This window comes from Melanotaenia boesemani, chromosome 16, assembly GCF_017639745.1.
Source record: "Melanotaenia boesemani isolate fMelBoe1 chromosome 16, fMelBoe1.pri, whole genome shotgun sequence".
NCBI classification, from domain to species: domain Eukaryota; kingdom Metazoa; phylum Chordata; class Actinopteri; order Atheriniformes; family Melanotaeniidae; genus Melanotaenia; species Melanotaenia boesemani.
In genome coordinates, this window is record NC_055697.1 from 27,158,819 (window position 1) to 27,182,377 (window position 23,559).

Below are 23,559 nucleotides of genomic sequence, written 5' to 3' on the forward strand. Positions count from 1 at the left end.
ATCCGTTATTCCCTTCAGAATCTGTCAAATCTGTCAAGTCCAACAAATAAAAAAACAATAACGGTAAAGTAAAAGATTGATGAGAGTGACAGCTCAGATGAACTCAGCATGACTGTAAGTTTGATAGTGGGCGACTTGCTTGATGACACATAAATGACCCCACTGTAGCATTCAGCCAAAACAGCTTGGAAATGATTTTCTTTACCTCTAGTTCAGAAAATAAAAATAAGATAAATTTTTAATTAATAACTAATTTTTTCTAACTTTTCCTTTTCCCTTAATTTTTTTTAAGATTGTGTAAGATTTTAATGATTTATTAAACCATTTATTATTGATACATTATGACCCTGAATCAACCTTGTTTTTTGTTAGGATTCTCATGCTTGTATATTCATGCATTCTCCTGTTTAACTAACAAATGACATCTTTAACTAATGAAGGTGAAAGACAGGACAGAGAGCATCTGCTGCACTAAAGCAGCGGAAAAATAAAATCTCTGTTGGTTGTGAGGGCATTGCATTAAAGAGAAACTTGCTGCTGCTCTAAAAGGAAATAACCTTTAAAAAAAAAAAAAACATGTTAAACACGCCCACGTTTCAGAATAAAGCTAAGTCCAAGAACAAAAATGTGCCATAGCCTGTATGCAGGGATCCACTCCACAGCCTTTTTAACGCTACTTCATATGCTTAAACGCTTTAACAAGGCAAGGCTCAGTATGTGTTTGTGTTTTCTTGCATTTATAAAGGTTGACAAAGGAACACAGAGCGAGGCAGAGGCAGAAACTGTGGCACTGAAACAGACAGTGATAATGACTCCCCAGGGTGAGAATGCCTTTTGGCCAGACAAATTCCTCCTTCTGCATACATGACTTAAGAGTCACATTTGAATAGTGAACAGTGTGCCCGTGCATGTGTGTGCGCACCCACACTATTTCCTTGGGTTCAAAGCAATGCTGGGAATCCTTGAGTCAAGTGTTCGAGTAGACTGCTGTGATTCACTGGCTAACATTAGATGGTAGCTGAATGCATACTGTGTGAGTGTGTGTATGTGTGTTTTTGAGAGGGTGTTGCAAAGAGATCAGAGCAGTGGGGTTTAAAAAAGTGTGGGATATGCTCCACTGGCTGACATGTCCTCAAGTCAACAGTAAGACAGCCTGTGTGTTTAATTATCAATAATCACAACTCCCCACATGAGTGTGAATATGTGTCCTTAAAAATGTTTGTGATGTTTGCATGTGACTTGTGCAGGGAGAGCATTATAAATTTAGAATTTGACAAGTTGTAATTAACTCTTTAATATTCTTCTTTTTGTTTGGTATTTCTTTACTTTGCACTAAAAATCCATCACATTGTAGAACGTATGATTTCTAACAAGCAATCTGTGTGTGGAGTTGATAAATGTTTAATGGGAAGTATTGCCCTCTTTCTTCTTCTTTTTTTGTCTGACTGTCATGTTCAGAAAGCCAAAACTTTACTCGTCAAATAAATCCACAAAAAGACAATAAAAGCATTAAAAAGCTGATGAGATATTCTTTTTTTTGGTGCATAGAAAGCACCAAATCGAACAAAGCTTATTTCAAGAAATACCTTTAATGTCTTTATTGATTGAATCACAAAGACCCAGAGACAAAATAACAGTGTTAAAAAAAAAGGTAATTTGAACAATTTTGCTTCCTTTAAGCACAGTTTGCCTCCATTTCTTAAATGCTGCAGACTTGCTTGCTTGTTCCGATTAGACAACGAGAAACAAACTACCCTGCTATGTCTTCTTACACCATCTATCCATCCCCTTTCTTTCTTTTTGTGTTCTCTCTGTTGGTATCTTTTTCTCTTTGGACTGGGCTATCATTACTTTTCTTCTCGCTGAGCCAAACCTCCAACAGCAGCCATTAAAATAACTTTGGTAAATGCTTGAAGTATATAGAGAAAGAAAACAGACTTGACCCTCATTTCTTTCTTTCTCTGCTCAAACTTGTTTCTCTGGAGGTCAGTAGTAATGAAGGAGATGGAGTACAGTGTATGAAAGTGATGCATGAAATCTGCCTGTGCGCACTGATTTTGTGCATTCTGCATGTCCACATGTAGACTCAGTGGGGGAGGTGTGACATAATGATAATCTCACTGTATGTTTTGACAACAGGGTTACCAAAAGGAATACACATCATATAGTTTTTATCAGGTTGTCATTTTTGCCTGGTTTTCAGTGCAGTATATTGGATGTTTTATATGACAAAATTTGGGGAAAACACAATTTTCCCAGTGATAATTTATAATTGAACACATCATGGCTGTTTTGCTTGTCATTCCTTCATCTTTACACAACTTGGAGTCCATCAGATTTCACAATTAATCACAGATTTAAAGGCCACAATAAATTAATTATAAAGATCCCCCAATATCATCGTGTTTCATTTAGGATTACATCTGAAACAAACCAGCATATCAGATTTGCATGAAATGAAAACAAATTTATCCAACATCTACGTTACTGACTGTGTTGCTTTGTTTTCCTTCCATGTAAGCAGAGGAGGCATGCACAAGTGGGAAAGTATGACAGAGGAAGAGTTAAGTCAAGACAGGTTAAGTCATCTTTGTCGGATTTCTTATGTCATTATGTGGGATGGCTCACCGCCCTGTAAAGCATGTCATAAAAAAGTTGCAGTGAAAGGAGAAGATGCACCTAACAAGTTTAACCACCTGCAGGAAAGCCAACCAGCTTTGGATCCCAAAGTCAAGGTAAATGCAGAGGAAGTGGATTACATGTTTAGCTGATGTAACATTGATGTTAAATGTTGTCTATGCTATGTTGGGCTTACAGCGCAACGGGACGAGTTAAGTTGTGTTTGTTGAACTTTACAATATACAAATGCAATAAATAAATAAATGAATAAACTTTTTTTTACAGTTTTGCTGTTCAAACATGACTGAGGCATTTTTTTTTTACATCAGTATGTGTATGTTACAGTAATATCTATGTTTATGGAGCTGGAAGTTAAAATCTAGCAGGATGTTTTTTTTCTTATGTTTCAAAGCACTTAGGTTTAAAAAAAATGTTCAAAACCATTTTTATAATGTGGCTTACAGAAAGAATCTCCCTAAATCTAGGGTAGAGGTCCTGTAGCCTTTTCCTCCCAGAGTTAATATGTAGTATTTATTTGTTGATTTCAGAGCAGAGAGGATTGTTTACTTTACTTTGTTGCTATATTATTTAGTTATCTTAGCATAAAAAGATAGAATTAATTAAACTTAGACCCAAAATTAAGTGTCCATGTGGCTTTGCATATTTATAGTGCTGTGAAATTAATTAACATGTGATAATTGTGCCGTTTTTCTTCTCTGACAGTAATTGTTCCAAGACAAACCTATAATCTATAACTCTCTAATCATGCTGCTAAAGGACTAGTAATGAATAAGTTGAAGGTGAGCAACATGAAACTGAAGTAAACTGTAAAATGTGGCTTTTATGTTATATTTTGTTTTCATGTTTATATAGATTTGGAGTTCAGGACTAACTAAAAGTGTTATTATCCAGACTGCTTTACAGTGCGTCTCTTCCTAATTGAGGAGATGGACTCAAGGACACCACAAACAGACAAAAATTAAATGTTAAGACCAAACTGTAACCTCTGGACTCCTTTGTTACTCTATGCACTATTTGAAACAGATGTGCCATATTTTTTTCTAAGTTTATGTAAGGATGGGAAAGAGGGTCATGGGAGGTTTAAAATGAGATTTTCTGTTACTGTAAAAATCCACCCCTACTCTCCGAAACAAATCCCTGAGCTACTCTGCAGCAGACACAAAGCTTTGGACCGTCTCTTTCTTTCTCTCACTCTCTTCTCATGTGTGTTTTATGAAGAGAAGGTTGAGATATGGATGCGATGAAACAAGTGAAGCTATTAGAGACATTAACACCGCTCACATTTTAATCCAACTGTCAAGTTAATTTTATCTGAACCTCTGAGACAGGATTCCCCCCCAAAATATGTAAATATCTCATGCTGGAAGATGAAGTGTTAGGTTGACATGGCAGAAAAACATGACGAAAAATAAGTTTTTATTGAAAGAAGGAGACCACAGAGTGAGAGTGATGGATAAGACTGGGGAGGACACAAAAATCTAAAAGGCATAGAAACAGAGTTGGTGTATTAAAGTTCACTCTGGGTGTCTCATTTCGGTGGCGGGCTCTTTGTGGTCTGTTAAAAGCTGAAAAACACAGCAGTGCTGAAAACAGACACCCAGCGTTTAGCTCACACCACGAAACCTGAGGCTTAATTGCCTTTCAATTAAAGGAACTAATAGAAGCATGTGTGTGAGCGTGCGTGTGTGTGTGGGGTGGGGGTGGGATGTGAAGCAATTACCAGAAAACAACTGCAAAGCTTTCTCAGCATTCATGAAAATAGGTATTAATGAGAGACTAGCAACTCTGATACACTCGGGCAAAGACTGGGATTTCGTGAAAAGTAGGTCTTTTCTCTGTGTGTGTGAATGAGTGAGTGTTTGCATATGTTTATAATGATTGCTGAATCTTAAACCATTAGTAAAATTCAAGTACTACTATCCAATATATATATATATATATATATATATATATTCACACATAGATAGATAGATAGATAGATAGATAGATAGATAGATAAAATCAACATTCGAGACTATGCATGAAATTAGCCCGTTTTTACTGCAAACCAGTGCATACAGTGTTAACTAACCTTCCCTTAGGTAAACATTAGATGTCCAAGGGTCCGTAATTGCAGCATGTAATGTACTTCTAAATGTTATTCTGTATCATCTCTACTATGTTCTAGATCATAATGGAGAATTCATACAGCATCATCTCACCAACCGTCTAAACCTGATCATATTTGTCATAACGCCAACAGATGTTGACAACTGAAGTTAAACCGGTGATATTGATGAAGAAACTCCAATAAAACTGATGATCTGGCTAAAAACACAAAGGCCTCATTTATGTCCCCCTTGTCTTGGCCAATGCCCCTTCCTGCCCCCCCCTTCAAAATTATTTTAGACCCTTCCCTGCACTGCAAATCTAAGTCGTTTCTACCACCTGTCAGCTAGTGTGCTTCAGAAGGGTCCTGACAAAAACAACACTTTGGGGCAAATATGTGCTGGTATGCATCATGAACCGCTAGATTCCTCCTTCTCACCTGAACGATAAACCCCACAAGAGAGACGTACTAGGCCGATCAGCTGATCACCGTCAGCCGACATGATTCATGGAGCAAAAGGAGACGGAGAGGAGGAGCAGACACAGAGAAGACTAAAGGGCCACTAGACCAGTCACATTTGTGCACAACTCAGGAAAAGAAAAAAAAAGTGCCTCTAATAAGCCTCTTAATGTGAAAAGCATGGGTGTTATAACACCATCTTACTCCATGAGGGTGATGCCCATGTGTTGTACCATCAATGTTCTTTTGCTTCTTAAATCCATCCATAGAGCCAGCAGGCTCATCTTGCCTCTAAATGCCTCCATGTCCCACCGTCATAACGGAGAAATGACGGATGTATTGGGGTTGTTATGCCGTGCTAATATGCATTGCAGTAATCATGCAGTTTATAATTTACTTTAAAAACATTTCTAATTCATAAAATATTTATCGTATAAATCAAATAATTAAAAAAAACAGGGAACAAACAAATACCAACATTACAGTAAAACTCCATAATAAAAATATAGTCTTACTTTACTGGGGTCTATTGTTGTACTTTGACTTTTTATTGTTATTGAAAGACATTGGCACATATAATAACAATTTCAGGACCCATGTGGTAGTTTACTTCCACTGGCAGTCTGGGGAAATATGTAATATTTAGATTAGATATGACATAAATAAACATTGTTGATAAATAAATTTGCAGTATTTTCACAATTACAGCTTTATCCTGTTATTTCACATTAAACATGTAAATTTGCAGTGTGTACTGTAATCTTACTGATATTTCCCTGTATTAAAAATATAATAAAGAAATAATAAATAATGTAGAAAAAACTGTTTTCTTTCTTTCTTTCTTTCTTTTTTTTTTAACAGTACAGCCAAAATAGACTGTGATACACGTTTGCACAGATAATTTCATGATATAGGTGCATGGTGAGGTGAAAACCAAGTAGAAGTGCTCTGGAAATAGATTTGGTAAGGCTGAACCAACCAACCAAATCCTGTCACCTGTTATCCATCAACAGAAAGACGAGATGTTAGTGTCCCGGAGCTTCGGTGGGTTTTGATGGAGAGAACAGTTAAAAGAAGGTTCCGTTTGCACAGTGAGGCCAATTTGTTTCCTCCTGGGAAACAGAAGCTTCTTCTGCAAGAAAATTAATGCCATTGTGTAAAAGATGCAGAATCAATGTGAATGGATATGGGGCTGATTAGCTTCAGAGGAGTTATGTGCAGCTCACTCGACACAAATGATCTGGGGAGGTGTTCATACATGTAGTAAAAGAGCTGAGTACATGCTGCCAAGGTAGAGATAACTCTGCAGTCTTGGTCATCTCTTTGATTGTTTGTTATGCGGTAATACTTTTTGGATGCTTAAAATTGCAGACCAGAAAGAAATGGTCTGAATACAAATATAAATGTTACACAATAGCAATGGGATTAAAAGACTAATTTTTTTTAATGGAAACAGTCTGACTGACTAAAAACATGAAATTAAACTAGGAAAAAATGTAATTTTTTGTCAGAGGCAGCAAATGAAGAGAAGATATGTGAATGCTTTTATATTTTTATATTTTTTAATAAAGTAATCCAGTTAGATTTTTTTTATGTTTTTGTAAGATATCTGTTTACAGACCAGATGATGTCTGGTCTGATTTTTATTTGGTTTAAAACTAGATCTGACCATATCAAGTCATCAGAATCACATTACCACAGTAGGTTTACACTTTGACTTAGTTTATTACTCTGCAGGTTTATTTAGTGGAAACCTTTAAAGGAACCAAAAATAAAATTTCATTAATGCATGCACAGAAAAAAAAAAACATCTCTCACATATTCAGCTTTGTTTCTGTCACAACAAATTAGCTGGAGCATGCTCTTCTAATTTGTAGACTGCTAAATGAACAAAACTGCTAATGGAGGTGACAAATAATGCTGAGAAATACACATTTCTGACTGTTGCATGTAACTAGCAACTAATTATGTTGCCCATTGTGTTTCACACAAAGGGCTGCATTATTCTGCCAAAGAACTTTGCTTAATAAAAATAAGGTTTACTTTTGTATTTTGATTACATTTTTGTTTTCATTTTGATTTCATCCCCGACTACTGAAAGTCACACATTTTGTGGTAAATTATGTGCAATCAGAACAATTCTCGTGCTAATGAGACAGAGGTTTCTTTTTGACATTATTGGGGAAACGTGTGCAGTTTAACAGACTGTATTCTTTTCTGCTTTGACTCACTGTGACCGTGGTTCATCTCTATTGTGACAGCTGCATAATTTTATGCATCATGCATTCAACAAAGAACAGATCGGTTCCAACACACAACCAGTATTTTCCTCACAGAACCGTGATTATGGTCTTTGCATGGTTACTTAAGTACCATTCTTATTCATCATCTGTTCAGTGAAACACATTAAATGAAGTGAAAAACTAAAATTGGGAACTTTAGGCCATTTTGCTAGCATCCTCCTTGAATATAAACAGAGTGAATTTTAATACAGCAAAACATATTAAATGCCTTTATATATATATATATATATATATATATATATATACATTAAATGGAAAAACAATCCCAACAGTGGCGTGAATGTTTCAGCCGGGTGCATCGTTGTGCTGTTTCTCATTTAGCCTTTAAGTTCACAAGGAAATCCTCTGAACTGAAAACAAGTTAACGACCAAACCAATCAGCCTTCTGTGCTGTCCTAAATGAGCAGCAGGAATAGACAGTAAAACAACAGGCGAGCTGATGGGACTCTGTTGAGCTTGAGGCAAGACAATGCAGTTCCAATTAGCCTGCTGACCATCGGTTTGCATGGGAATGCCCTCTTTATGGGATTTAGTTTTGTAAATGCTCACATTTGCAAGGATGAGGTGCACATTTGAAAGTTCAGAGTTAATTACAAGGACTTACTAAACATTACAATATGACAATAAGGGTTTAAAAATGGGGCAATGTTGTGTAAAGGCCTTTTTCTAAAACTGCAATCAAATGGGTCTGTTGACCTAAATAGCAACATTATGAATGAGGTTTTGAGCAGCATCCTTAATTCTTTATTTAATTATTTGTCTCGATCTTAGCTTGTCCTTCCATTTTTTTAAAAATCAGTTATCCCCTCTTTTGCCTCTCTGTATTAGTTCCCTCTCTCTCTCCTTTCTGTCACAGTCTAGTAGGATTCATCATTGCAAATTATGGCATTGGAATATGAGGTTAAACCAAAGCTGTAATCACTGCAGAAGACTTTAACAATATACTTAGGAATAGAAAATGAACATGGATAATTATGTGCTGCTTCAGACCATCACATGTTTTATCTCATTATGGCAAAAATGTTTTTGGCTGCGTATGTTTGTCTGTTAGCAACATAACTCAAAAGTAATGGACAGATTTTGATGAGGTTTTCAAGAAATCTCTGAAATGGAATTAGAAGTAGACAAAGCTTCAAAAAATAAATAATAAATTGTTTTGCATGTGGGATTACTGTGTGCTTGTATTTCAAATAGAAAACGTCACATACTTACTAGCTTAGAGCCATAATTTATCACCTAACACAACATTTAACAATTTTTAACATGTATAAATATAGTTTTTATCAATTATAAGAAGGGGAAACAATTAGAGGAAAAAAAGCATCATAAAATGCTAGTGTAACGAAACAGAGCACTGGATGTCAGCTGATATTGATTTATTGGATCGCATGTCGACAGCTCAATGATAAATACATGTTGAGTCATTCTGGGATCCATGCAGCTCCGGTAGACGATCCATGCATTCAGTGCAGCCATATCCAAAACGTTATAAAACACAACAACAGGCTGTCTCTCAGTTGCAGCTAGAGATAAAAACAGCCTCAGCGTCTTGTCAAGGACGTCTACTCCTTACTTGGTACGATTGTAGTATCATCTGAGTCTTGCTTATTCATTTGTTGGAGCAAAGCCAAAGCTTATTCTGCATTCATTGTTCTGCTTCTGTTCATTTCTTTTCTTTTTTTTTAAATTTTTTTTATTTATTTATTTCTTATTATGTTTTGCTATGCAGCGTTGGTTTGTCTGTCTCTATCTGTCTGTCTGTTAGCACCATAACTCAAAATGCTGAGTTGTGGTGGGCTGGGTGGGCTGTTGAGTCTTTTGAAGTTTTTCTCTGTGCCCCGTATGGCTTGGCGGAGGTCTGCACTCTCTGAGTGCTTTTAGTTTTACTTTTTATCGCAAACTTGGAGAAAGTGGCTCATCAAATGCAATCATCTGTAACTTCCACATGTGACTAATGAGAAGTGAAAATGCCTTTATTGAGACATGGCATGGCATGGACACTGTGTCCATGGCTTAAAGCAGGGCTATTCAATTCGGTCCTACGAGGGCCGCAATCCAGCAGGTTTTCCATATATCCCTGTTTCAACACACCTGCATCAAATTTATGGATCTAACAGCCAATCAAGTTCTGCACAATGACTAATTAATTTGAGTCAGGTGTGTTGAAACAGGGATACATGGAAAACTTGCTGGATTGCGGCCCTCGTAGGACCGAATTGAATAGCCCTGGCTTAAAGTATTCCGGCATCTCCTGCATAAGTTTCATGGTAGGAAAAAAAAAAAAAAAATGTAGACAATTCAATAACTTGTTCATGTGTACGTTAATGCGGGCTATCGTCACGTTAGAATCCCTTGAGTACATTTACCAATGGTATGAAAGGAACACAGGTTTTGCTCTTAGCGTAGCACATTACTAACCAATCATAAGTTGGGTGTAACTTTAAAAATGTCTGGTTGAGAGATCCAGCTGGAGTTTAGCTTAGATGTGGACTGCACATACGATAGAGCATGGGCATTGGTGAATAGCTTGTAAACATATGCTCTGGCATGTCGGTTTCTTTGGCAGGATGGAAGGTAAATTCGTAAAGTTTGGACAAGCCTACTAATTGATAAATGACTGAAAAATAAATGCTGCTGGTTTGGGGACCGAGTATTTTTGTATTCACCACGTCGGGAGCATTTAAAAAACACAGCTACTGATGATAACACTATAGGTACTAATATAATGTATATATAAAATGATACTAAATAATGTACCATAGCCACCTACAGGCTTTTCTTTATATTACTGTTTTATAGCTTTGCTAAATCTGTATTTTGTGGCCAATATGGCAAATAAGTTTGTAGGAAAGAGAGTGGCCTGTAATTTTCAGTTTCCAATATGATTTATGTGGAAGTAGTTCTTTTTAGGCTTCCTCTCCAGAAAAAAGTTCAGACCCAGGATAATTTTTTTAACCCGCTGTATAGTGTTTAATCTGAGAGACACAAAGATAAAAAAGACAGATGAGTACAGCAGGAGGTCAGCCAAAAACGATTATATTCGATAATAAATGATCAGAAACATTTATGATTCTTACATTAGAGCTGGAAATGGGAGGAAATCTATGCTATGGAAAAAATAAGTAAAAAAAAAGCAATTCTGGGACTCGATGCCTCTTTCTATGTACATGTGTGGTTTTGGTCTTTAGACCCTGGGAGGGTGGGGGGAGAGACAAGGCAGGAAACGATGGCGTCTGGAATTGATTTGAGGCTGAAGGAAAAATAGAATACTTTGGATTCTTCAAGGCTTGAGGAGCAGGGACAAATGACCACAAAAAGATGAAGAGAAGTAGGAGAGAGAAAGAAAGTGGCCACATAATCACAAGGGGTGAAAACAGAAAAATAGGGTAGTAAAGAAGAGCTATAAAGACGGATCTTTCCCTCTGCGCAAATGTCTGTGAGCTGGTTTCAAGTACACAGGAGGGTATGCCAATTCTTGGTTTTTCAAAATGCAGCAACACAAAGGGAACAGACTTTGAGGACATGCTCTTAACTGTGATTCTTATTTTTCTGATTTTTTTTTGTGCTCATTCCCTCCTGAGGCAACAGTCTGGCAGCAGAGCCAGTCAATAAATGAAGCCAAGTGCAAGAATCTAACTGTAAAGGGGAAAAAAGTGTACTGTCATCATTTTTACAAACAGATTTGCTACAACAAAATGCAGAGTTATAACTTAGATTTGATGCTGCAATATGAGAGTGACCACTCACACACACACACACACACAGAAAAGGAAACAGAAAACAATAATACGAAGGGAAGAGAAGAAGAAATGGGAGGAAATGGGAAGTAGATCTGCGGAGAGCCGGGTGTGAAGGGAAGATGAGGAGAAAAGAGATCAACAGGGTGAATAACAGGAGAGAAGGAGGGTAACTTGAGACACTCCAGTGGCTTGAGACCCTCCTGAAAACCTGTTTCACACTACAGCTGTGAAACTGTTTATTTTTTATCCCTTTTCTGCAGCAGTGTGTAAGCATCCGGCTTTTGATGCTGCCAGTTACTGTGATCCCTACGCATGTAAGGAATGACAAGAAGGCCGAAATCAAGCTGAACAGCCAACACTGCAGAAGGTAGGGGAAAAAATACACACACACACACAAAAAAAACTGTACATGGTGATAGATCTTAGAATTATAAGTCAATGAAATATCTTTATTTCAACAATCTTTTAAGATTAAGTCTTAAAAATGAAAATGTAAAATGAAAACTGCCATAGCATATTTTATTTAACTTTTATTATTTATTGAGTTTAAAAACAGAGTAAAGCAAATTTAAAGATGTCAGCAGTTACTTAAAATATGTTAAATGACCACGGGCTGTACATTAGAGAGTGGAACTGCTTTGCATCAGCTTTCTGCTCAGCATCTCTGGGGAAGGTGTAAAATAACAAATATATGATGGAGGCAGATTATACATAAAAGATTAGCAAAAATATCCCAACCTCTAACACTGGAACATTATAAATTGACCAGCCACTATGGAGAAGCCTTGAAAAAGCAACTAGCTAGCTAAATGTTCTGCATCCATCGTAGTAATATGTCTTTCCTTAATGCTTGAATCCACAGGCACCAGGTTTTCTACTAGAACTGTAGAATAACAATAAGAACAAGAAAATCTTGACTTTTTGACAAGTGAAGCTTCAATATGGCATCATTTCAAATCTGGCAACACAGCACCAGCACCAGCAGTGCATCAAGTTTAACAGGCATTTAAAGAGAACCAAAATGTGCAGAAACTCAGTAGCAGAGATTCAGGATCACTGCCTTCACCCAATTTATTATTCACCTGCACTTCTGCAGCCTCATACTATGTCAGTCTGCTGAATATTTAACAGCTGATCTATAGCCACTGTGAGAATGTAAGTTTTGCCATTTAATGATGCTGATAACTTAGTCCACAGCTTGAAGGTGGCTAAAATATTTACTATCTGCAGTGTGTTAACACGTAGTTTTTTTCTTTTTTTGTCTTTTTGTTTTTTTTTAAGCTGATCTGAGAGCTTTCAATCTGAGCTCGTAAGGATTTCCAGTGTCTTAGGCTACATTTACACTACGGGCGAATAGGGGCCCAGATCTGACTTTCTTTTCCCATATGTGACCCATATATGATTTTTAATGACTTCTGATCCCATCTTTTTTAATCTGATCCAGGTCTCTTCCATACATGGTACTAAATTAGATACATTTCTGATGTTTGTCAAAGCACCCTCAGACTAAAACAGTCATGACACATTTCATCTGACTTTTTCATCATTAAATTGAGTCAGATGTCAAAATTCTGCACTAGAGAAGACAGGAGGCGATAAACAATGGATGAAAAATCATCCAGTCATGAATTCATCTGCTCTGATTGCAACAACTTCACATTAATACACACACATGCTAACATGTGTAGTGTCAGTTTTTACCTCCTTAAACACCCCATTCTGCATCTTCTTCAGTGCACTATAGGGCCATAGACCGTTCATACTGGAGTCTGATGGTGGCAGCATTAAAATTTTTATATGAAGAACCATGCAAAAAAAAAAGAAGAAAAAATAAGATGTCTGCAAAACAATCAGAAATTAGCATTGAGGACTGCGGTGTGAACATAGCCTCAGATAGCACTAGTAATTTTGACACTGAATTTTACTTACTTGATGACTGTTTTAATCAGTCCTTTAGCCGGGTACTTAACAACACATTTGCCTGTGATATGACAGAGTATAGATTTTTTTTCTACCCAGACTTTTAGGAAAGAGAAACAAAAGTGTTCAGAGGTTAAAGAGTGGATGTAGCCAGCCAAAATATGTAAGCTTTCATGTGGAGCTTCCAGTAAATCTTACTAATCTGTTGAAGGTTTCAAACAGCATTACTGTAGTAATCAAATCAACCTTGACCTCAATATTTTCTGTGTACACTGTAAGAACTGTAAGTCAGTACACGGCAGAGGCCCATTGAATGTGCCATTAACTGATCAGCGGGAAGCCCATTCATCTTATTAGCAATGCTCGTTAAAGCGACCACAGCGATGACGAGTGCCGTTGTGTGTTATTGGCCCGGTGCAACAGTTAAACAGCTGCCAAACCGCCACAGATGGAGAACAAAGAGGCTGGCTAAAAAGAATTGATGCTGCTTTCAAGTCCATGACAAACATGTGACATTATGAGGGAGGAGATAATGGATGACTGTAGCGCAGAAATGAAGAGATCAACTGAAATTGCCAAGCAGTGGAGGGAAAAAGAGGGAGAAAGGGAGCAGCGGAGAGGGATTTGTGTCCAGCTATGGTTAGCCATGTGTGTTCATGCTTTAGCAAGCTCAGTGAGTCTGTTCCAGCATGATGAATAGAGACTAGAGATATTAAAATATGAGACAGAAAGAGAGAGAGAGATATCAAAGGGAAGCTGAGAGGATAGGAGGTGGAAATCCTCTTTTTTTTCCCCATTTTTCCCCAAAGAGAAATGAGAGACTTAATCCTTCGGGGCTTACATTTGTTTAGCCCCCTCCCCTCTCTCTGTGTATATCTCTGTGTTTTAGTCATTCAGCTTTCTGATGCTTTCTTTACTTCACCTTTGCTCTTTCCCTCTTTTTCTTTTTCCGCCTCGACTCCTGCCAACTACTGACCATATTTGCCTCTCCTCTTCCTGCCCTCTGTTTCCACTCATTGAATCCCCTCTGTCCTAAAATCCCTGTCTTTTCCTCTCTCCATCTCTCTCCATCCCTCTGATTCCTTCCAGGGTTTATGGGTTTATGATGCATAGTAATCTCACTGCAAACATATTTATCAACTGATTCTTTCTTTCTTTTCCCTATTTTTGCTCAGCAGTTGTCTGAGTAATGTGATGATGCCTATAGGATATTTACATATGATTTGAGAATGAAACAGAGTAGAATCCACTGACAGAACAAATCAGAGCGAGGAAGAGCTGTACAAGTTGAAACATAGCAGTGAATACAAATTCAGGTGACAGCAATACAGATAACAAGTAGAGCAGGGCTGAATTAAAATTAAATTCATCCATCCAAGACCTGTATGTGCCCAGCTAAAATAAAATGTCTGCCTGCTTGTCCCATTTGAATAATAAATATAAAATGGGGTTTTCTATATTTAAAAAGCAATGAAGAAGCAACACATTTGGGTCATAAAGAATTGTTTTTTCCCTACTTTGAGTGGAAATCCAGTGCAGGTGGCTTTGTGGCAGAAGGCTTGGTAGATCAAGCCAAACCTCTAATCTCATATTGGAGGATAACTTCATTTCTTGCATCCTTTGAGCACATAAAACCAATTTCTCTGTTCTGAAATGCCATTTTCGCCCGATAGTACATCACTTAAGCTTTTAAATTAAATATTATTACCTGATCTCATCATTCAGTGTTCCCAAAGCTCGGATTACATCATCACCTGTGCTGCTTTTTCATAAGCAAACATCTAAGTCAGTTATTCTCAGCAAATCAGGCTACAGCAGCAAGGAGCCTCCAGTTATCTGGAAATAAGACTTTGTGGGTTTACCTTGTTTGGCAAATGAACCTTTGACGTATCTTTACTTTTTTGGCCCACAGGAAACTATTATTTTAAAACACTACTGAGCTTTAGAGCTGTAAATGTTTCCTGGCACTTCATTTGATTTTTGTGTGCAGAAAGAGAACTTTTAGTTAAATTTCAGCATATTCCAACTAGAAATTGTGTAGCCAGTGTTTGCTCTGTCAGTGGGAGACTTCCAACATGGTAGATAGTCCGTGTAATGAAATGAGCAATCCTGTCATTTTCTCAGTATGTCAGCCCACACAATGGTTTCATCTTTTCCAAGTTACTCCGCCATCTTCACTTTGTACTTTCACAGCAGTTGAAAATGATTGGAAACTGAGAGCGTCCCTAAAACTTTTGATGCACATTAATCTGATGCTTTTGATCAGAACATATTAATCACAACAGCACGATCATCTCAAGCATGTGATTTCACTTTACTAATGATGGAAGCAGCTAGGATATTGAATATAAATGAATTTGGTAATGTGTAACAAGCAGACAAGACATAAGAGACGTGATTTGTACTGAATTTGTTTGATTTTGCTAGATTTTAACCCTGTTAAATCTTTGAATTTACCACAATGAAATTATTCTCTCCTACACAATTAGCTTATGTTTTGGCTTTGGTCATGAGTAAATCAAGTTGATTACACATATTTAGAGAGGATACTGTATATGTTAGTTTTTATTGTGAGGACTGAAATGTCTGAAAAAGAAAAATGAGTAGTTGAGTTTTTTGCTGCCAAAAGTTACATTACTTCAAAAAGCGCCAGAAAGTCTGACTACTTGGCCATCGACATGGAGATAACACTAGTTATGCACCTGAACGCTGGTTGCAACACGTCATAAGCCACAGAACTCTGGAAAAAGTCTTTGGTTTTAATATTTACATCAGTCTAAGATATAATTTGAAAAAATAATATAACCTTTTCAGGGTGAAAGTGAATAAATCTTGTATGTTTAGAATGAACTTAAACAAATCAACCCCTTAACGGCTGAATTTATTAAAAAAAAAAAGGAAATAAAATAAAAAGACTGGAATAAAATAATTTTTAATTAAATGTTAGATAAAATGGCAACAATATAGAAATAAATAAGAAATCATATAAAGTAACAAAATAAATTATAAATAAGACATTTTTCATTTCATCATAAAAAAACCCAACATGGGTTCAGATATGGGTTAATACTTGTTAAATTCAGTCATGTTGAAATAATATGATTTAATTTAGACAAACTGGCCATGTGCCCTTGAGACAGAAGATTTTGCGATATCACATGATCACGTGAGCTCTCAAATCATCTCCAACAATATAAGACAAAATCTGTTGTCACCTATCTGGATGAAAGTGAAATTAAATGAACAAAATCATCCCCAGTTTTATTTTCAGTGATATTTGTTCACAGTTGCTTGTTGTTTTCATTCCAGTTATTTATGAAATGTTAACTACACGTGCAAGTGGAGGAGTTGTTTATTCTTTTCTTTTAAGAATTAAGCAGTTATGTTGGACTAACTTATTTAACAAAAGTTCTATTAATACATTTTTAAAACATAATTAGATTATTGTAAACTTAGTTAATCTGGTCAACTCTATTTGATTAAGTTTGAACCAAATTAGCTGGAGAAAAACCTGCTAAAGTGAGTTGCCAAAACATTTTAAAGTGGACCAAGTGGCAGTAAACGAGTTAAATCATAGATTAAGGTGGTTCAACCCAAGTGCAATATGCAGGAGCAACAGAATTGTGTAATGAGAAAATAAAACAAATTAACCAAATGGAAATCCTTTCCGTGATTTTTTTTATGTTCATTCTAAGACTTCTTATTTTATTCTGAGTGCTGGGAGCCTTTTTTGGAGGTTGCCTACATACTATTTCCTGACATCACAAACTATCTCAGCAGAGTCTTAAAGTTCATGCTGGCTGTTTGTTATTGTGTGTAGGTGGGAATGGATGTGTCTTTAAACTCTTCCTAGGTTTTCCACAGTATTTTATTGATGTTTGCTTTTCTATATCTAGCTCTCAATCAGTCAGACAGCAGGATAATCAATACTGTTAGAGGGCGTGGAAACTCTGCGTGTGTTTGTGTAAATCCCTATTGGGGGGGGGGGGGGGGGGGGGGTCTTTTCCCTAATTCCTGCTTCTTATCTTTCCTCCCAGACACCCATCAGTGTCACATTTTTTAAGATATATGATCCTGATAGTTAATGAGTTTTAAAAGCGTTTTGCCACTCTACCTTGCAGAGTGAGGCTTATCAACGCTGTGTTGCGACTTCCTCTGGTTTTATGTGTTAAAGCTGTAAAAGGAAACTGCTGCACTTTGCATTTTCTGTTCATTGTCTTTACATTTACTGTCGCATCTATGTTTGGGAGATTTTTAATTTTATCATTCAACAAAGGTTAAATGTGTCTGCTTTAATTTAAAACACGATGTAAAGGCATTCATTTGAGCACATTTTTTGTCTTCTTTGAATTAGTAAATGTCCCTAAATGGATTTATCCTAGCTTTTTGCTTTTTATTAACTATGTAGCCAGGCTTTTGCCTCTCTTCAGTTTGTTGTCGCTCAAAAGTGGCCACACAATCAGTGATAATCAAGTTCCTCCAGAACTCACAGCACTCAGAATAAATGCACATGTAATGAGGAACAAATGCTGAGAAGAGCAATCATGACCCGATTAATTCACTTCTTGAGGCTCAAGTGTATTACACACAGCAGATCAAATCATTAGATCAGAAAACAGTTTTTTAGTCAGCTTTTTGAAACCTCTAGCAGAAGCACAACATAGTTTCAGGGGAATTCTCACTTCAATATCCAATTTTGTAATCATTACTCTGCAGCTATACGCTTCATGTGCAATGATGCAGTTGTAAGCATTATATTTTTCCGAAGTTAATGCATGTAGAATTAGACTCTGAGTTTACGAAATGTACCAAATACGTGATCCGTGTGTAAACAAAGCTTTGACAAAGAGAGCTTTTGGTGTGAAATTGACTCACACTTAAAAAAAAAAAAAAAAAAAATGAGGGCTAGATCTTGAAATATGCCTGGAACTAATGTGTGATTGAGTTCGAATTCAAGTTTGTGGCTCTGTTCCTCGAGTGTATTTCTACGAAGCCTCAAACCTTTGTGCTCTGTGGCTTAACTACCTGAGAGCTGAAATACATCGTAGTTACAAACTATCACGAAAACAAAACGAGTTGATGGAGAGGAAATAGATGTTACTCCTAATGTCTTCCTCCTGCTGTCTCTAAAATTGGTACAGAATGAAACCTTGCCTAGGGCTGCCTATTTAACACGTTCGGGACAATAAAGCTGTTGTTTTCTTTTAGTAGCAATAGGTCCAAAGAGGAAGGCACTAATCTAAAGCAGAGGGAAGCTGAGATACACAGTAATTGCAAGAGAGAGACAGAAGCTTGGGATGACCTGAGAATTGCTCAGATAAGCTCTTTTGTTCCTTTTCTATTTCTCTTCCTATCACAAAGACAGACACACACACAAACGCTGAATCTCTTTGTCAGTTTCCTGCTCCTAAGTTCTCCCAGTGACTAAGGAGGTCATCTGGATGAATGTGTCTTATTATGGGATATCAGCTCTTATCCCCCAGTGGAGGTCAAAAGGTTAAACATCCAATCAGACCACCGCACAGCTAAACCCTTTTGAAACTAACAATCACAATATGTTGCCAGTTGCATCAAGAGATGTCAGGGAAGGCACGCTGCGCCGACAGCCACAAGGCGAAACCACACCAAGTGTGAGCCGTGAGTCTGATGGAGCCACACAGGCCTCTCTGCAGGCCAGGATTGCTTATATACATGAAACAGACGTACATATAGATGAAAAAGAAGACAGAATAACCATTCTGTTCAGTCTCGTGAAGTTAATCCATTTTTGATGTGTACTTTCACATATACGGTTTCACCATGATTGAGTTTTATCAAATCACAACTGGATGCCACCTACTCTTCAACGTCCAGCATGTTCTCACCCCTTCATTATTTATTGATGCCTGGTCAGAAGAACTGAGTGTCACATTTTCAAACACCCATTTAATACCATTTCTGACAGATAACTGATCCACAGCAGCATCATCCTCACTTAAACTGCTGACAGCGACCACCTTTAGAGGTTAGCAGAGTGATGGAGCTAAAAGTCAAGTCAGGTTTTTAACTACTTTAAGTAGAACATGTAAGATTGTACACTCCTCTGAATCTTTGTTGCACAGAGTACCACCTGTGGATGACAACCTGGTGCCAATAGATTCAGAACAACCATGGCTTTGCAATTATAGCCTTGCTTTTATGTACATCTTTGTCTGGTGGCTGCCTTGTAAATCCTGGGTTTGTTTGGAGTGTTGGTTGTGCATGTCCTCATAAATTAAAGCCATGTAAATGCCAAGCATTATGGAGATGACTGGTACAGTGTATGGACAACTATGACAAGTTATTTAACATTTTTTATTTGAGGGCCTTAAATACCACCCAGAATTGCTTGGATGCTGCTTTTTTTTCTGCCATTATTTTTACCCCCTTTAATGTTTGCATTAAGAAAAAAGCAGGTCAGATTTATTTCTTTGCATTTTTTCTTTTCCTTTTGACAATAAGAGGAAGAATTAATAATTATGGTTGAGATTTCAGTTAATAATATAATAACAATAGTAAAATGGTGCAAAATTTGAAACAGTAATGAAATAAGAAACACGTGTTTTTGGCATTAAATACTCAAATCAATTGGCAGAGATGGCTCAGTCAAGTTTACTTCCACAAATATTTGATAAAAGCATTAGTACTCACTGAGAGTGGTTATTTTATTTTTTTTATCTTCAATCCAGATCTGGATGCAGGATTTTTTTTTTATTTATCTTTGGCAGGGCTGTACAGTCCCTGCTGCTGTTAAGATTTCAACAACTGTTGAAACTCTAGACCAGTTCATCGATTTAACTCAGTGTTGACATATTATATGATTACATACTTTACTTAATATTTACTGCCAAGGCAAATTACCTTACAGTATTGCCATCATATTGGGAATGTAGTAGGTTTGTTTACGTTTGCTGAACTGCTGAGTCATGCTTTAGTCTTTTATATCAGTAAGTTTAATTGTTAATCCTAGTGTACATAATCATAATCTTCATTTCTAAATATGGCTATGAATCTGTGTAATGATCTTCTTTCTTGCCATCTTCGATAATGCTACAACCAATCAAATCTTTTGGACTAAAATAGTCAGTGGCTGGTTTATTATTGTGGTCCTTGTCTGATCTACTGTATGCTAGTCTTAACGCAAGTACACATTTGTCTTTTTTCCCGGTTTGCAGCCTGCAGTTGAAGGATTAGACAATGCAGCTCTGAAATCGGCTCGTCAGCCTGCCGGCCACAGATAAGCACCCTCAGGATCGATTAGATCTGCCTTTTAATCTATTCAACTTATTCTAGGCAGATAGAAAAATGCTTGGTGTGGGAGATGTGAGGTGCAAAATTCTGTGACTTTGGAAACATGTGACCAGAGGGCAAATGCATTGTGAGCTATATTTTCAGGCATGACATCACATTAAATCTGCATTTTTACAAGTCCTATTTAACTATCCGCTGTAGGCAAACGCAAGCTAAACATTCCTGAATAATTTAATAATAAAGAAGGACAGAGCTCATTATTAACAGGGACCCAAGCAAAAACAGGAAATGTATTTATGAAAGACAAAGTAGGAATGAAAAAGAATAAATGAATGTGAAGGAGGCTTATTAATAAAAGGCTGAGCAGGTTAGCGAGTGCACTGCATCAATGCCACTTCAAAGGCTTTTGATTCAACAAATGCACACACACGAATGGCAGAACTTACCTTATGGCTCATCACAGTGGTGGATAAGATGGAGATTTTCCTTCCTACACTGTGACACAGGTCAGCCTGGAAGAAACAGGAGATGGAGAGAGAGAGAATATACTTTTATTCACATGTGAGAAACACCATTTATAAACTAGAAAGGAGTTCAGACACATGCACACCAAGTCACAGCTTTACTGATAACCTCGAGTGAATGTAATCCAATGAAAACAGACAATAGGAGTAAATATGGAATAATCCTCTTGAGACAGGATATAAACCAAAATCATCTTTTATGAAAATTTCAATGATTGTATCTTCACATATGACCCTCTTGAAACCATTAAATACGCATAAAACTGTCAGATATTTCCTAGCCTATATCACTACACCAACAAAACAGAAAGCTGAAAGCATCTTAGGAGAGATACTGCAGATATGGTTTGTAATCCATTGGAAATTAATTGGATTTTAATTTCTTTAGACAAAACTTAACCATAGATTTATGCTTGACTGGAGTGAGTAAACTATAAATAAAATAAATTACAATCCATGTATTCACCACACCAGTTCTTTTCTCTTCTCACACTGAAGTGAAGCTGACTGGCCTGTAGCTGGTTTATGCTTTTTAAGACTTTCAGATTAACTAAAATATACAGGCACAATTTATGCAGTGGAAACATTATGCTTATATAAAAGATCTCAGTTTCAGCTCAGATTTAACATTTATTGATTTCTCTTGCAATCCATATAGTGTGCTTCACAGGTTTAAACCATTTATACAAAGATATGCTATGAGCAGAACATTTGAATTTAACCAATTGCATAAGTGTGAGAGACAAATGACAAAATTTAACCCATTTTATGTCTGACCCAAGAAATAATGGGCATGGCACTTTCATTTTGTCTGAAGTCTTTATAATGTTTCAACAAAATTTACAATTTTCACATATCTACTGTTAATTACAATAAAATATATTTCATTATGTTAGGATTTTTGTGGTACAAAACGTGTCCACCAGGGGGCAGAAAACAAGTATGAGATTATTTACAACAGGATTTTGATCAAAGCTCTTACCATACAGTGGCAGTATGTCTTAGTGTGTATCAGGTATGATAAACATAGCAATAAATGTTTATATATTCCATTCTGATCTACCAATTATGAGTTAACGTTTATGTTTATTTTGAATTTGGATTAGCCCCAAACGGGCTCAAGATTGGAACTGGGCTTTTGAGGACATTTTTAATCAAAAGTAAAATTTTCGCCAAGGGGTCGAGCTCAGGATGGGACGGTTTGGTGCATTTTGATTTGGTAAACCTTGATCTCTGTTGCATTTCCACAGCCGGCTGTACCCTTACTCAGTACGCAGGGCATAACCTGGGTAGCGATGTGTCAGCTAAGTAATAGCGCAACACCAACCTTGAGTTAAAACAAAGAACGTGACAGAAAAGGAGGAGAATGGTGGACATCCATCAGTTTGTTTTCTTTCTTCTTGGTATGTGGCTTTAAAAAAAAAAAAAATATTACAGTATAGTTGAACATGGTGCTGTTCCCACTTTGTTCTAAGTCCCACGTCCCACAGGAAGTGATGATTTTTTTCAACCAATCAACAGATTGCAGTGTGTCAAACTCCACCCTTTAGGGTCAGATCAGTAAGATTGGGACCCTAACAGAAGGATACCGAACCTGTTGGTGGAAAAGGGGATAAAGCCGCTGCCCTAAGGCCAGATTCACATGTCTGCGTTTCAAACGTTCTGCTTCTTATTCAGTTTGAATTTAGTGATGTCTTGCATTGCTTAACAGAATTATGCGTCCTTTGCTTCACTTTGCTAGTGTTGTGGTAAAAATTGAAAACAGCTAATCTTTTTCAAGTAGCAGCAGATTCACCAGCCATTAAATTATCTGACTAATCATGTCTGATCTTGTGAGGTAGTTCTAAGCATTAGGCCTGTCCACCATCAAGAATTTAAGTATTGCACCCATATAAATCCTACTTAACTGTTTGTATCAATAACATCTTCAGATTGTTTGAGGCGTTAGCAGGGTGGGAACTGGACAGAACTTGCTCTTGCTTCCTTTGCTAACTACTACTGAGAAGCCCTTGGGCAAGCTACTTAACCCTGCTTGGTCCCTCTGGAGCAGCTCAGGACCAATGACAGTGCTGAAAGGTTGCACAGAGCAGCTTGCCTGCATGAGTGTGGAGCAGTTTACTGCTTAAAATGAAAATGTGTGACTTGAGCAAGCCTTGAGCAGGTGAAAGATGGTTTAAAGCTGCAGAAATCATTCACGTTTTAAGTTTGCTCCTTTCCATCTAGTAATTATGTGGGTGTGATGGCTCATGAGTAGACAAATAAAGTGCTGTGAGGGAGATATTTTATAATGATGTAATGGCTAAATATCAAAAGGCCAAGAGCTGCCTTTATCTTCAGCGCCATATTTCTCATATCCACATATTCATAAATGTGCAACAGAAGATCACACATCTCTGAGGACTAAGGCTCTGCAGTTATTAAACACCCCTTCATCTTTTTATTTTTCCATAAGAGCTAAAGATCAGTACAAATAACACAGGACAAAAAAACAATAGAAAAATCTAGAAATTACTTGTTTCATTTTGTATTCAACACCATTCATTTAAACAAGACCTGCTGCCTTGTTAAGTGCATGCATGAAATCAGTTGACTCTGTTTTCATTTAACCTTAATAC

At 37.0% G+C, this 23,559-nt stretch overlaps 1 protein-coding gene across 1 annotated transcript in view; it reads right to left on the reverse strand.

The window, feature by feature from the left end:
* Window positions 1-23,559, reverse strand: part of cdh11 (cadherin 11, type 2, OB-cadherin (osteoblast)) — an 83,164-nt gene that overhangs the window by 27,790 nt on the left and 31,815 nt on the right. The window contains exon 2 of the mRNA XM_042010796.1: window positions 20,867-20,932. The gene's annotated coding sequence lies outside the window, so the exon portion shown is untranslated. The remainder of the gene's footprint in view (window positions 1-20,866; window positions 20,933-23,559) is intronic.